Raw genomic sequence first — 9,644 nt, 5'->3', positions numbered from 1 at the left:
ACACGTACTTATCTATTCCCACTTGATAAGTTAGACTTTCTTAGACAAATACATGCACCAAAACCAACAAAAAAGGGATAAATATTAAGTTGATTTATGGATGTGTTCAAATATTTCTGTTGCTTTTCATGTGTGAAAATATTTTCTAAACACACACACACACACACAAACGCACACACACGCACATGCATATACAGCTAATGTAATGTAGATATACATAATCCTCTGTTTTGGCTAATGTATGTCTGTAAATTGCATAGGTATGTTTTGACAGCAACCTTTCAACATGTGCTATAATTTTTCCATTAAAAAGAGGAACACCTCCATTATCACTCTCCTGCATCTGCCTTCTGTATAAAGTGCACAAAGTCTTCTCAGTCTTCTCATATTGAACAAAGAAGCACATGTCAGTGTCCTGTTGAGTATTTGTCTGTGAAAGTGTCATAAATGATTTGTCTAGGTGCTTCAGTGAAGTGATTTGCTCTTCTTAACGGGTCACCCTACAAAAAAGTGTCTGCCAAGGATTAAACCTAAGACAAACTGAAATAATTACACAATTAAACACAAAGAAAGAGAGGAGATCAAGAACAAGACATCAGCAAAATACCTTCGATAAGGCATATATAACAGATATATAACAGTTTTTTATCTAGCAGTCTTATAAGTGAATTTCAGTTTTTATGGGAGAGGGAGCAACATGGGGATGAACAAAGAATATTTAATTTACTGCAAATGCAGAATATACCACTTATAACAAAATATATTTTTTGAATAGATAATTTGCAGGAAACATTGAAATCATTGTTAAAATCATCTGCAGAGAGTCATAGTTTTTGTTCATTCAAAGGTTGTCTTGTTCTTTAATGTTGTGTAATTCCTGTTGATTGGTATTGAATAGACATTATGAATGAGAATTATATTCCTACCAGATCAGCTAAATAGTTCCTATATCTCCAACTTTGAGTTAAACCAACTAGTGGTATTAAGCAAAATAATAAACAGAAAATAAATACATTTTTCAGACCTAAATAGGAGGGTATCCTTCAAATAGCTTCTATAAATCCTTCAGAATATTTTTTTTAACATACCTGTTCCAAATTGTTCTTTAATATCAATTCTTCTTCTCCTTTCGGCTTTTCGTTTCAGAGGTCACCACAGCGAATCAAGCCTCTCCATATCACCCTATTCTCTGTATCCTCCTCTCTCCCACCAACTACCCTTCATATCCTCTCTCGCTATGTCCATAAATCTTCTCCTTAGTCTTCTTCGAGACCTCCTGGCTGGCAGCTCCAATTCCAGGATCCGTCTACCAATATATTCACTATCCCTCCTCTGAACATGACCGAATGATCTCTGTCTGGCTTTTCTGACCTTCTCTCCAAAACATCTAACATATGCTGTTCCTCTGATAGACTCATTCCTGATCCTATCCATGATGGTCACTCCCAAAGAGAACCTTAGCATCTTCATCCCTGTGACCTCTAGCTCTGCCTCCTGTCTTTTCATCATTGTAACTGTTTCTAGGCCCTACAACACTGCTGGTCTCACCACTGTCTTGTACACCTTCCCTTTCATTCTGGCTAATATTGCATAGTACCCCTGACACTTTTCTCCTCCCATTCCAACCTGCTTGAACCCGTACCTTCACTTCTTTTCTACACTCTGCTGCTCTGGACAGTTGACACAAAGTACCTGAAATCCTCCAACTTCTTGATCTCCACTCCCCGTAGCCTCACCGTTTCACCCGGGTTCCTCTCATTCACACACATATACTAACTTTCATTCCTCTCCTTTCCAGAACAAACCTCAACCTCTTAAGATTTTCCTGAGCCTGTTCCCTGCTCTCACTACAGATCACAATGTCATCTGCAAACATCATAGTCCATGGAGATTCCTGTCTAACCTCATCTGTCAGCCTGTCCATCACCACTGCAAACAAGAAGGAGCTCAGAGCTGATCCCTGATGGAGTCCCAACTCCAACTTGAACTTCTCTGTTACCCCAACAGCACACCTCACCGCTGTCTCACAAAATACATGTCCTGCACCAGTCTAACATCACTTCCACATCAGACTTCCTCACACAATACCAGAGCTCCTCTCTTGGCACCCTGCTTTTTCTAGGTCTATAAAAACGCAATGCAACTCCCTCTGGACTTCTGTGTTCTTCTCTATAGCATTCTTATAGCAAATACTGCATCTGTAGTACCCTTTCTAGGCATGAAGCCATACTGCTGCTCACAAATGCTGACTTCTGCTCTCACTCTAGTTCTGACTACTCTTTCCTATAACTTCATTGTATGGCTCATTAACGTCATCCCTCTATAGTCTCCGCAATTCTGCACATCCCCCTTATTCTTAAAAATAGGCACCATCACACTTCTCACTCTAAGATTCTGTTGAATAGTCTAGTCAGAAAATCAACCGCTGCCTCTCCTAGACACTTCCGCACCTCCACAGGTATATCATCAGGGCCAACTGCTTTTCCACTTTTCATCCTCTTCAATGCCTTCCACACTTCACTTTTACTCATTTGTGCTACTTTATGGTTTACAATAGTCACCTCTTCTACCCTTGCCTCTCTTTCATTTTCCAGATTCATCGGCTCTTCAAAGTACTCTTACCATCTTCCCATCACTCTTCTGGCATCTGCCAATACATTTCTCTCCCTATCCTTAATCACTTGGACCTGTTGTACATCCTTTCCGTCTTTAACTCTCTGTTTCGCCAACCTGTATAGATCATTCTCTCACTCCTTACTGTCCAACCTAGCATACAATTCATTTTACACCCTTTGTTTTTCCTTCGCTACCTCTATCTTTACCTTACACTGTATGTCCCTGTACTCCTGTCCGTTCTCCAGTCTTCTCAGTGTCCCACTTCTTCTTTGCTGACTGCTTTCTCTGTATATACTCCAGCCCTTCCTCATTCCACCACCAAGTCTCCTTATCTACTTTCCTTCCAGATGACACCCTCAGTACTGTCCTACCTGTCTCCCTGACCTGTCTCCCTGACAACTACAGCTGCAACTACAGCTAGTGACTAGCTGTAGTTGTCCAATCATCTGGAAGCTCTCCCGGACCACCCAGAGCCTTTCTTAGCACCTCCCTGAAAACCATACAACACTCCTCCCTTTTCAGCTTCCACCACTTTGTCCTCTGCTCTGCCTTTGTCCTCTTGATCTTCCCTGTCATCAGAGCTATCCTATAAACCTCCATCCTATGCTGTCTGGCTACAACTACTCATCTCTTTCAGGTTACCTCATCTATACAAGATATACCTGCATGCCCCTACCTCTACTCTCATAAGTTACCCCATGTTCCTGTCTTTTCTGGGAAAAAAGTGTTCGCTACAGGTATTTCCATAATTTTTTGCAAAATCTACCACCATCTGTCCCTCTGCATTCCTATCCCGTATACCAAATCTGCCCATCACTTCTTCATCACCTTTATCGCCTGCACCAACAAGTCCATTGAAGAAGTCCATTGATGTCCGCACCAATTACCACTCTCTCATCTCTGGGGATATTGTGCATCCCTTCATCGAGCTCATTCCAGAACTTCTCCTTCTCCTCAAACTTACACTCCACCTCTGGGGCATAGCCACTAAGCCACTGAGTCTGAAACTGGAAATTGAAGATGTGATGCTCATAAGACTCATAAGTCTATCTTATATTTTTTTCACCTACAGAACATTCCTAACAAACTTCTCCTTCAAGATAACTCCTACTCAATTTCTCTTCCTGTCAGTACCATGATAGTACAACTTAAAGCCTGCTCCTAAGCTTCCTGCACTTATATCCACTTTCCTTCTCTGCATCACATCGACCAACTCTACCTTTTCCTGCCATAGTCCCGATATTCAAAGTCCCTGCTCTCAGTCTCAGACTCTTGCCTTTCACATGTTTGGTTTTGGCAAAAGATTTACGCCGGATGCCCATCTTGACGCAACCCACTGCAATGATCCGGGCTCGGGACCGGCTCAGGCAGACACCGGCCCGTGCCACCCTGAGGCTGCATTGTTTAAAGCCTAAGCCTCATCTGGCTTTATGTCTCTAATTTTGGTAACCCACAACTCTGTGTCCCCCAGAGTCAGGTATAGTCTGAGTCAGTATCATCGTGTCTGAGAGCTCTAACCCATTATCTAATTTTTTAGCCCAACACATCTCAACATACTCTGTATCTAAATGTTGTTGCATTATCATTGCTGAACAAAGCTGGATCAAGAGACTCTAAGCCTCTCTGTTTGCAGAGGCTGCAGCACTGGCATGAACTTTCCTCTGTGGTCCTATAGTGTGCATGTCTGTGCCTGTGTGTGTTGGGGGGGTGGGGGGTGTGTGTCTGTGTCATATATGCAAACAAACCCACACAGCCTTTTCACTGTGTTACATGTTTAAACATGTTTAATTTGACAATTGTTTCTCTCCTTGGGATTTGAATACTCACCAAAGAGGCAGGTCATCTTGGCAGTCTAAATTTTGTTTTTGCCAGATGTCAATATTTTACACTACCGCTTTGCAAGGTCTGGTTTGATTTCAACAGGGGGCCTCTCTGTGTTGAGCTTGCATGTTCTCCCTGTATCTGTTGACAAGTGATTGGCTGTATGTCTATGTATGTGGCGCTGTGCTCAACTGGCAATCGATCCAGGGTATACCCCATTTCTCAGCTTTTGATAGCTCCCAGCAACCCTGAGTGTGGAATAAACGGTATTGTTAAGGAAGGAATGAATCATTGAACACTTTCAACATTACTTTTCATTTGAGGTCATGGGATGGACATTTTATATGGGGCTTTGTAGCTAGTTCCACTGGGAGGCTTCTAAAGGCGGTAGGAATCAGAGGACAAGCACAATGGAAGATCGCTAAAGAGCTTGCAGCTGCTGCCGAAAGGAGTAGTAGCTCGGGTGGCTGAAGCAGAAGGATACAGTATGGGCTGCCAAATGACTTATAAGTGCTTGCAGGGCAACACACTGTGTCTGATCAGCTTGCTGTAAACCAGCCTCTGGTGGGGGTATACTTTGATAAAAGACTGAAAATCCCAATGAAGCCGGTGTGCATGAGTGATTATATATAGCATTGGAGATGCCAGGTGGTCTTCCCCCAATCTGAGGAAGTCATCTCATTCCCCATCCAAGAGGACATCTCAAACTTCCATCTCCAGCGTTGGGCTGATTTATCAAGGGATTCTAACATCTGGTCCTTGCAAGCATTCAGTGCAATAAGATATGTCCTTTTAAAGTTTGTTGTCAAGACAATAAAATTGTTTTATAAGATTAAATTGTATAAAGTTTCACAAATTGCCAAGTGTGCTTTTATTAGTATAAAATAACAGATGAGACTGCTCTCAAACAGGCCTACTGCTGCTGAGAACAGAGTAGGATAGAGTAGAATAGAATGCCCTTTATTGTCACTATACTGATGTACAAGGAGATTAGAGAGCTTTTCTCAGTGAAAACAGTGAGCTATACTACTATGTATAAGATGAAATCCTACAAGGCAGTGTCATTTAGATTCTAGACAAGACAGTGCTGTTCAAATTGACTATAAAGAAAACTGCAAACACTGCAGGACACTGCAAATTAGACTTGAAAAAAATGAAAAGTATTGTGCAGGATGTAAACAGGTATTGCACAGGCTATTGGTGTGATTATAGTGTACAGAGTGGGATATACAATATTGCATATTGTCTAATGTCCAGATGATTGGTTGGTTATTGCATGAAAGAGTTCAAGGTGGTGATGGCTTTTGGAAAAAAAATGTTTCTAAGCCTTTTTTTTTCCTTGTTTTGTGTTTAATGCAAAAGGATGGTAGTAAAAATATTTGTCATTCTTTCAGTTTCATTCACTTAATGATGAGCATCATCTCCCCTTTTAAATTTTCGTCCCCCCCCAGAAAATACATAATGATATTCCTGAGTGATAACTAATCATCAGATCATACTTTTCATTGATATGTATTTTGCACTTGCTTATTACGCAGATTAAAAAACAATAACTAGTGAACAAAAAGAACAAGTGGTATCTTTATTATTTGAATTGATCCAGCTTGTTTTCCCCCTTGTTGTCCATTACAGAAATATCCCACAATGGATTTGGCCAAACCTTTGCAAATTCAATTTTTGAGGACATTATTTGTTCATGTATTTATTTATGTACTCATATGGGTTTGCGCTTCATTATTTTTTTTTTTTTTGTTAGACCAGGTAAAAAAAGTTTCATCCTTATGTCTGGTGATCTGATACCAGAGGTCATTGTAACTGTGTCAATGACAACCAGGGCTCCTGTCCACCTGGAACAAGTGTGACTATGTCTCCAACTATTACTGTCATACTCCCTCTTTGTCCCTGCGACATAAAAGTTCATAGTTCTGTTGGTCCCCAGTGATAACAGGAATTTTGCAATGAAACATCACAAGCATCACAACAGTGACATCATCCGTGTTTCATTCCCTTCTTTGCTGTTTGCATTGAACTTGCTTCCAGGAAGTACTGTAAATTTGATTACTGAATGCATATCTCTCTGTGGCATTAGATCACGGTCATGTTTGAAAGTTCATTGAAGGATCAATGTAAAACAAAATGAAACAAAATGAAACTCCTCACAAATTTGAATCTTGATCTAATCTTTTGGAAAATTGTACCTCACTGTTATTGAGATTAAATCATCTAGAAAATCTGGACAAAAATCATTGAGCAATACCCCTGAATAACACTCTGAACGGTTCCAAAATACCACATTCAGAAATACCCTACTGTGGTACCTTTAGCCATCCAATCTCTGACATATGGTGTCATAGGGTTCTCTGAGGCTATCAGTGTGAGAGCCATGTATAGGACCTCCAGGTTAATGACCAGAAATGGGCAAAACTCAGTATTGGGCATCGAAGAATTAGAACAGTAAAATGAAAGAATGAGGTAGGGGAAGTTAATATTCATATATGAGAATTGCATAGAAATCCCCCTTAGAGTACAGTAAAGGTAATCTGATGGATTACCATCAAGATGATCGAGTATGCACTCTTGAGTGCAATTCCCTTAACCGTTGCAGTCACTAAGCACATGTCTTGTGGATAGGAGTATACAAGGTGACTCTTCAATCTATCTAGTTTTAGCTGTCTATTGAATGCTGAGGAATAAAAGCTTATCAACAACTGAAGTATACATTAATAACAATAAAATTAAACTATACATAACAAAAAAAGAGAAAATTTTTATCAACAGATGTGTCCAGCCACCAGTAACAGAGTTTTTACATGGCAGGATGGCACAGTGGTTAGGGTGTCCATTTCACAGCAAGAAGGTCCCTGATTCGTTTCCAGCTCTTTGTGGAGTTTACATGTATGTGTGGCAGACAATGTAATTCATTGGTTTCCTCTGGAGTATTCAGTGGGACCCAAAATGGACAAGAAAAAGGAAAGTGAATGGTTGTTTTTATCTACATGTGGCCCTGGCCCCAGCGTGTACCCTGCCTCTTTCCCAAGCTGCAACGGGCTCCAGCAACCCTGAGTGCAGGATAAACAATATAAAGAATGGATGGATGGATGGATGGATTGACAGAGAAAAAAATCTGTCTGTGTGTGTGTGTGTGTGTCTGTTTTGTTTGATATTTGGTGATAAAGACTAAAGATATTGGCAAAAAGCTAAATTAAGACCAAAATATCAATAACAGATGAGTGGATAAGTAGCCTGGAACTGAAACAGGGATGAATGCATCATTGGAGGCGGAATTGAAATTGCGGTGGTGCTGTTTATTAAAAGAAAAAACCTTTGTTGTGTAAATTTTTTGATCCAAGATTTTAAGCAAAAGAATATTCAGAATATACAGAATATAGAAAACAAACTATATATAATAACATATATATAACTCTAACTGTCTGCTTTGATATCATAAATTTGGTTATAAATGCAGTTATAGTTATATTTAAATGCAAGCAGGGACAATGGGTCAGAGAAAATATATACATTTCTTTTTAGTATTTAGTAGTGAAATCTACCTTCCAGTCATAAATCTGTATTTCTAAGGCACAGGTATCCGATGAAATTTCTATGTTCTTCTACCCTCTGATTCTGTATGATCCACCATGTCTGGAATATTGTTTCTCACTGCAGCATCTTAACTGGCTTTGTCTGAGTTGTTGGTGATGATGAATGTGCAAGAGTTACACAAGGATATGGATCCAGCAGGGTGATCATTAACTGACACAGCATCATCGAGATCAGCAGTTGGACAAAAAAAAAAGGCTGGGTGAATGTGTCGTGTCTTTGTGTACAGTGTATATGACTTTGGCCGCACTGCACTGCTAAGCCATATTTTTTCCACTTGGAATTATGCATTGATCTATCCACAAAACCCCACCCCCCTAAATCACATAAAAATGGGAGGGGGTTGGGGATGTGGGGAGAGTTGGTTCATTACAGCCTTTCTTCTGTCTCAAGGAACATAATGAAATGGTAGCTTGATGGCTACTGTTTCCATGGCAACTATGTAACAGCGACCTCTGCCCGCAGCATCTCAAAAGATCTGAGATGTTATTCCTAAAATAACATAAGACAAAATGATATCTTAAGCTTGAGGCTTGGGGAGAAAGATGATTGAATTCTCATACAAAACTGACGCAGTCAAGGACTGGTGACAGTGTTACAGAAGCCACAATGTCTGTGACTTTGTGCTGCAAGAGTATAGTTAGGAAAATACAGTAGCATGAAGGAGGAAATGCATTTACAAAATATTGAGAAGCATACTAGAGATTTTGGTTTGTTAGGTTATACATTTTGATTTACATACATTTAAATTCTCAGCTGTTTTGCATTTCTTTTTATTGATATTAGAAATTATTTGGTTCTATGGATTAAAGTATTGTGCTTTAAGCAATGACAAGTGGCCCTTTCTTGTTCCTTGATTCTTGTGCAGCTTAACATTAGGTCTTATCTGTTGTGGTCTTCAAAAAGGCAAAGAAAAAATTGGGATTGTAATCCCCAGGTTGGGGACATTTACATTGTTACACTATTGTTGTTATTAATGAAATATGGCAGAGAAGGGGCATTTTTATAGGGCAAAATAAAATGTTTTTGAGGTTTCAGTAGTACCTGTTGTCATAGCTTACAGGCTTGTATTTGTAGTAACAGTTGCATGACACACCAAACTCTCTGAACTCCCTTTGGATTACTGGAGTGTGTGTATGTGTGTGTGTGTGTGTGTGTGTGTGTGTGTGTGTGTGTGTGTGTGTTTGTGCGTGTGAATGAATGGGGGAGGCTTTTGATTACATCAGAAAACCTCTACTCTCCAAGATTCCAGCTGCATGTCACAACACTGTCTTCCTGTGCACTACTAAGGTAAGAACTTTAACTTTGTTTCATGCAGTGCCACACAATAGATGTCTTCTTTGAACTCTCCAAAACACTAAAAACGCACCACTTACCACACAGCAAAGGGTTAAGTAATCCAAGCAAAAACTTTGGAAAGCCAAAGAAAACATGTACATTTTTGCATATACCCATTACTCACCTAACCACATTATTTGAAGATTGTCCTTTTTTTTAGATATTTGCAACTATCCACACATTTCTAATTTTTTGTATGTTGTTGAGTAACGTGCCTATGTCTTCATTGTAAAGAACACTAAAAAAAAACGTTCAGTTGTAAGTAGTTA

The sequence above is a fragment of the Fistularia commersonii genome, chromosome 28 (assembly GCF_037954325.1).
Source record: "Fistularia commersonii isolate RoL2024-O1a breed Wild chromosome 28, RoL_Fcom_v1.0, whole genome shotgun sequence".
NCBI classification, from domain to species: Eukaryota; Metazoa; Chordata; class Actinopteri; order Syngnathiformes; family Fistulariidae; genus Fistularia; species Fistularia commersonii.
This window is presented reverse-complemented; position numbering follows the sequence as displayed.